Here is a 6,746-nt window from a genome sequence, read left to right on the forward strand (position 1 = left end):
TTATTTTTCTCATTATCCTACCCTCCTGTCTGTCAGAGGGAACAGGACTGGTAAGCTTGCCAGTCACTGTGAATAAAATAATGGAACAAAGAAAAATGTTCTGGGGCTCCCCTGGTGGCGCAGTGGTTGAGAGTCCACCTGCCGATGCAGGGGACACGGGTTTGTGTCCCGGTTCAGGAAGATCCCACATGCCACAGAGTGGCTGGGCCCGTGAGCCATGGCCGCTGAGCCTGCGCATCCGGAGCCTGTGCTCTGCAACGGGAGAGGTCACAACAGTGAGAGGCCCGCATACTGCAAAAAAAAAAAAAAAAGAAAAATGTTCTGGGTAGTATTAGCTATAATTTTTTTCAGTGTGGGCCATATGCCAGACAGCAGCCTGGGCACTCTCATGCTTTGTTTTCACAATATTTCAGCAAAGCTAGTATGAACTGATCCATTTTACAGAAGGAGCAGGATAAAATAATTGTCAAGGCACTCTCTGAGTCAACATGCCTTCCCTATATGGCACTGAATCTAACTGAGGATGGGGTGCTGAGGAATTGGGTCTTGTAGATATTGCGCCACCATGATTGAATTGTATGTAAATATGTGTTTAATTAACCATCTTTCCACTAGACTTGAGTTTCACAAAGGCAGGGATGGTGAATGACTTTTGGGAATGTATTCCCAAAATATGGTAAGAGTTCTGGGACTTAAGGGAGGTTCAAGCCATATTTAAGAACGAATGAGTGTATTGGGTTTTCAGTGCTCCTAACATCTCTACTGAGAAGACTGCCTCGAATAGCAACCTCTACTATGGAGTGAACCCACCATCTGCTTACTCTTCATCCTGCACCAGTTTACTCTTATTTACCAGATTCCACTCACAGTTGCTGGCTCTGTCTCCTTTACTCTGAGGGACCTGCCCTCCCATCTTGGCTTAACAGTTGCTGTAACATTTGGGAAAGAGGAAGGTTTGTCTCTCATCTGCTTTCAGGCCACCCACTTGTCTGCGGTTCCTTGAGTATCTGTATCATGACTGACCCCCACGTTCTTTAAAGGCTGTGGGTCACCAGCTTCGCACTGGATTGTGCAATCTTCAGACCTCAATTTCCCTCATGTGATGCTGATCTCTTGAAAACAGACACCGAGAGTCCTTGATGTTCCAGGTGGACACACATCAGCTCACACGAGCTCTTCCTGCCCAAAGGAGTAGCAGGTGTGGCCCATTTGGGGTTCAGTGTCCAGAGGGTCATTGGTGGGTAAAACATGTGTTATCTATGGACAAACTTGGATACAGCAAGAGAACTGACCATGGAGAGAAAGAGAAGCCTCTCCCTAAGATTCCCATAATGAGCAGGGGGGCCCACCCTCACAAGGCGAGAATTCACCAGGAGACAGATCAGCTTCTTCTCTTACTGCTTCTCCACATTCATAACCTACTCCATGGACCTCCTGGGAAAATACCACCACCTCCACCCTCAAAACCAGTGTCATGTGCCTGTCTATGACAGCAAGCAATGCAACCTTACACTTACACCAGGATTCAGATTTAAACTTGTTTACTACCTTTTATTGATCTTTCAGTGGAGAAAGTGTGCTTCTACCAGCCATCTTTGCTAACGGTACTGGAAAATAGAGAATGATTTGTAAGGTTAAAGAGAATAAATCTTGCTAAAAGTGATCGTAACTTTCATTTTAGACACAGAAAAATGTGAAATAAACCCAATGGCTAGTATTGGATTTATTTTCCTGAGTTCTGTTATATATAAGCGTTAAATCTTTGTGTAAGCCATTTGCATACAAACGCTGGACGTGCCCACAGTGGGATGCAAACTTGGTGACACAGTTACACTGGAAGAAGCCTAAGTGACTGAATTACATAATTATACCATTTGCAGTGATAGCATTTGACTCTTCTCATTGGAAAAAAATGTATTGGTACCATTTTTGCATTTTTCCATTGAATATTCTTCAGGGGTTACATTTTTTTCTTTGTGGTTTTGGGCTTGTTGAGAACTCCTCACCTCCTGCATATGTAGCTATAAAAGGACTTGTGTGTCCCTTGTGGCTTATTAAGGTCAAGATGCTATTAGGTATAGCCTGGTCATTTAAGGTTTTAATTTCCATGCCCATTTTCTCAAGTGCTCCTGTAGTTTGGCATCCTTAAGCAACTAGGCTAATGAGGTCCTTTACCCTTGGAGATCACTTTTTTTGAAAGGAGAAATTCTCTCACCTCTGTTGGGTTTCATCTTCTCAGTCAACTTTCACATCAAGGTAGGAATCACAGTGCTGTAGCGAGACCAGCCTCTTCCAGGTCTAGATTGAGCATGAAAGCCACCTATGAAGCTTTCTCTTGTTTTGTTTCTGTGTTTCTTCAAAGCTGTTCTGTCACCTGTATATTCTGATTAAGCAGTTCAAGCTCCCCTTGCATCTTTGCAGTGGGGTCCTGACATCAGGGCAGCCTTCAGGAGCCCATGCTCAGAAGGATCCCGGGAGTGGTGCAGTGCTCTGCCATTGTTGACTTGAGTCTTAATTTTTAAAGAAAGGGCTCTGCATTTTCATTTTGCACTGGAACCCACAAATTCTGTAGCTGGTTCTGCCTAGAGTCGAGACCTAGGTAACCTCCTGAAGCAGGCTTAGCATTAGTCCTAATCACTTCTTCCACCTTGACTTTGTAGGAATCTCCAAGTTTCTCCATGACATCCTCTTTGGGATTCATGTCTCACCTTTTTGAAATTTCTGCCTTCTTTGGGGGTCAGTGAGCTGGGAGGATAGTACTCAATTATCTCAGGAATAGCTTACTGGCTAATGCGTTACCCAGCCCAGCCGTGTGACATTTTACATGGGAAGAGTGGTGACTAATGATGACCAATTCTGGAATTTCAGATGTCCCACATGAATTGTGTGATACTTTCGTCTAGAGGGAAATGTGTTCACCCCTAGTGGTAACTGCCAAGGACACTTTTCAAATACCTACCCTGTGTAAATGCTGGTCCCTTACTGTATTTATTCTCTCCTTATCTCTCCCTCCCACTTCCACGCTCCATCCAAAGGACATGCTTAGTGAATGTCTGGACTATTTTAAATAAATGAAATGCTCCGTGTCCAGACTATTCTGCAGAGAGGAGAAAGGGGTCAAGAACTGCAAATCTGAGGGAGAATTAAGAAAATAGCTCTGACTTCTCAAGGTGCTGGCACCTGCTCATCCCCCATTTACAAACCCTCCCTGTTCTGTGTCCTAGTTTCTCTTTCCCTGTCATCACCCTCTGTCTCTCCTTCCTCTCAGCTACTCTCTTCAGGATCCCTTCTGCGGAATCACTGTTTGGGTACAAAGTTGTCTTTCTTTTCTTTAGTGGGAGGAGGAAGTGCCCATTCTCCATCTTCGTCCATCTGCAAATGTGGCCTTGGGTGTCTCCCTGAGATGCTTGGTTAGAATCTCTCACCTTCTGGGCATGCTCCCTATAAAAACACTCATGTATACCTTGGGACACCTTTGCCTGAGAACTCCCATCTGGGGCTAAAGATTAATTTAAATCTGCTTCTTATAATATATCGACGTGGCTGTTGTATCTTGGTCAAGACATATTTTCCTTTTTGTAACACAGGGCTTCTGAAAGTGTCCACTTTCTCCCCTGGTTTCTAGTTATGACCTACTTATATTAACCCAGCAGGAAGCATCCCCTAATCTGGATTATGTTGGTGTTTATTAAAGGAAATTTTAACCAAATAATATGCATTTTTGCAGTTTCATATTATAGTATTCAAAGTTGAAACATGTTACCTTCCTGCTATCACATTTAAATATGGAGCAGGGAATGGACATCTCCCAAAGAAACTCCATGTTCTTTCTTTGATGTTTAAAATTCTATAAATATCTCATATTGTCTACTTTCTGAAAAAATAGTCTGCCTCAGCTCCAGTAATGAGCCCTTCATTTATAGTGATTAATTTTTAATGTTAAAGATTAGTGTAAGAACCTGTTTAAACATTTGCCAGGAGCTAAAAAATTAATTTAAAATAATTGATTTGAAAGCCTGTAGAGACATTCGTTTCAAGGTCAGATTCCCTGGCAAACATTCAGCCACTTCTGTGAAGATCTGGATGGTCCTGGAAAAGTAGAGTCAATCATCACAGTGAGGTGTGCTTTAAAGGGCACTTAAAACCTGCACCCAGAAGTCCATTTCACTGGGCTGCTGTGGAGATTCCTGCTGCCTTATCTTATCCCCACAGTTATTCCCATGGTTACCTGGCTAACTATGCTTTACCTATGCAATGCAGTTTTTTTTAAAGAGTGAGATATAGCTATATAGCCAAGATACATGACTACTTTAAAAAGAAAAATCAGAAGCGTGTGGAGTTTGATTATTGTTTTCGTAACAGTTTTTGCATGACATATTTTTTCTGGAAGGAGACATTGGAAACGTAGTAGTGGTTAATATTACAAAGAGATTGAACTTTGTGGTTTTATTTTATTAATTATAAATTTTTGAACTGTTTGAACTTGTAATCATTAGCACAAGTAACATTTTTATTAACATCAATATGGTGTGTATTCATACAGGCATAGCTTATGCAGAAATACCCCAACATCTCAAGGACTTCACATCACAAAAGATTATTTCTCACTCCATGTGGATTGGCAGGAGGTCTTGGCCCTCATGGTGGAGGTCCTGCCATCTGGACCACATGGCCAGATGGAAGAGGGAGAGAGGCTGGATTGGAATCAGCACAAGCTCTCCAACCAGGAAGCAGTAAGTAGGCATGACACTCCTACTCAAATTCTGTTCCCTGGTACTGGTTTCAAGACCCTACCCAATTGCAAGGAAGGCTGAGAATTATAAACGTCCTTTAAATAATTCCCAACCTTAGGGGACATTACTGTGTTAGGCAGATAGATATTGTTTCTGAGACTACAACAGATGGCATAAAAATGTTTCTTGGGGGGCGCCTCTGATAACTGGCATTTTCCTGTTACTACAATGTAATGGTTTCATGTGCTATGTCCTATTTACCATTTCAGTAAGGATACTTCCATTTCAGGTGTGGCTCTGGCAATATGGCTGCCAGAGCTCTTAATATCATGTCCTCGTGCAACTACATTAAATGGTATGAAGAGAAATTTTTTTACTTACTAGTTTCTCTTAGTCAGCATATTAATAAGGGTTAGGTTCAGCTGTATGGCTCCAAAAGCTAAATTTTGCAGTGGCTCAAATACACGAGATGAAATACTATCAAGCTGATGGAAGCAGGGGTGTTCTTACACTTTTATAACTCTATCAAGTCCCAGGTTTCTTGCACTATTACACTCTGCCAACCCTAGGGTTTGCCTTGTACACCATGGTACATGGTGGCCACAGGAGGCTCAGTAGTTATACCTGCTTCATACAAGCAGGGATAAGAAAAGAAACTAATAAAAAGAGACAAAGTTCTACACATGCTGTCTTTTGAGGGAGATTCCCAGGAGCTTCCCCTGACTCTTTGCTTACTCACCATTTTCCAGAGCTCAGTGATATCATCCTACTTGATTGGGAGAACCTTGATAACACTACAGAATACCATACTGTTTTTGTAGGATGCTTAAAAACGCTTTCATCTTCTATTTTCAAATATGAACCTGGCCTTTAACTAGAGGATTGTTGGAGTGTTTGGTGACACTGATTCCAGAGTTTTGCCTCTGTGTTTCTGTGAGACTTCTAGCACTGATACTTATTAGCCACTTAGAAAATTTAGTGTGTGTCATTCTTCCCAGATGTTACTTTCCCAGTGGTTTCCACTGAATAGAACCTGGGCCTTTTAGAGGGCCATTGACTGAGATCATAGTCAGAAATTGAACCTTGAAAAACTAATAATTAGTATCAGTTAGGATAAGCCAAGCTTATCAAAAGAGTTTACTAATACCCCAAATATGGAGATAAATAAGCACAGGAGGAATGGTAGAAGTAGAAGGCCCAAATTTTGAAACCTCTAATAAAACAACAGTTAGGTAACTGACTGCCAGCCATGGCTGCTAATACAATAGCATCAGTGAACAGTTGATTGTTATCTGGGTGATGGATATACTAGGCAGAAGCACTGAAACACACTAATTGTAACATCAGTAAGAGTGTCATAAAGAGAAACTATTTATCCTCTGATAACGATGCAACTGAGAAGCACTAATGAAACAGATTTTTGGCATCATTACCACCTGCACCATATGGACTGAAAATAGAGTGTTTTCCTAAAGGAGTACCCCCAAATCTACATCCTTCCAAAAGCATAGTTGGGTACGAATTGGGAGGAACTGCATGTTGTGTTGAACCAGAATATCTCTTCCTTGTTTCTACTCACTGGGAGACAGACGTTTCCCACTTTCTTCCCTGAGCATTCACCTTCATACCAACACAGCCAAGATGTAAATGATGAAATTAAAGAGAGGCAGTGACAGGTATAGACACAAACACGTTGGTACAAATCGTGAGAGAATGCAAACACTAAACTTCTGCAATTGAAATTAACAGACAATAAAACTTTCTTCATCAAAAGACTCTAATTTAAAAATATGCCTAATTACATGTAAACCAGTTAAGGGATAGAGACAGAGAATAGGAAAAGTTTCCTATGGTTGTAAAGGACGGGGTCTCCTTGGATTACTTAAATCAAGGGAGAGGGTTAGGAGATATGGTGGACGGTTAGTGGTGGTGGCAGTCATCCTAAGAACATATGAGTCCATTAAAGGGGGAGGGGGAGGGATAAATGAAGAGTTGGGGATTATCAGATACACA

This window comes from Globicephala melas, chromosome 3 (genome assembly GCF_963455315.2).
Source record: "Globicephala melas chromosome 3, mGloMel1.2, whole genome shotgun sequence".
NCBI classification, from domain to species: Eukaryota; Metazoa; Chordata; class Mammalia; order Artiodactyla; family Delphinidae; genus Globicephala; species Globicephala melas.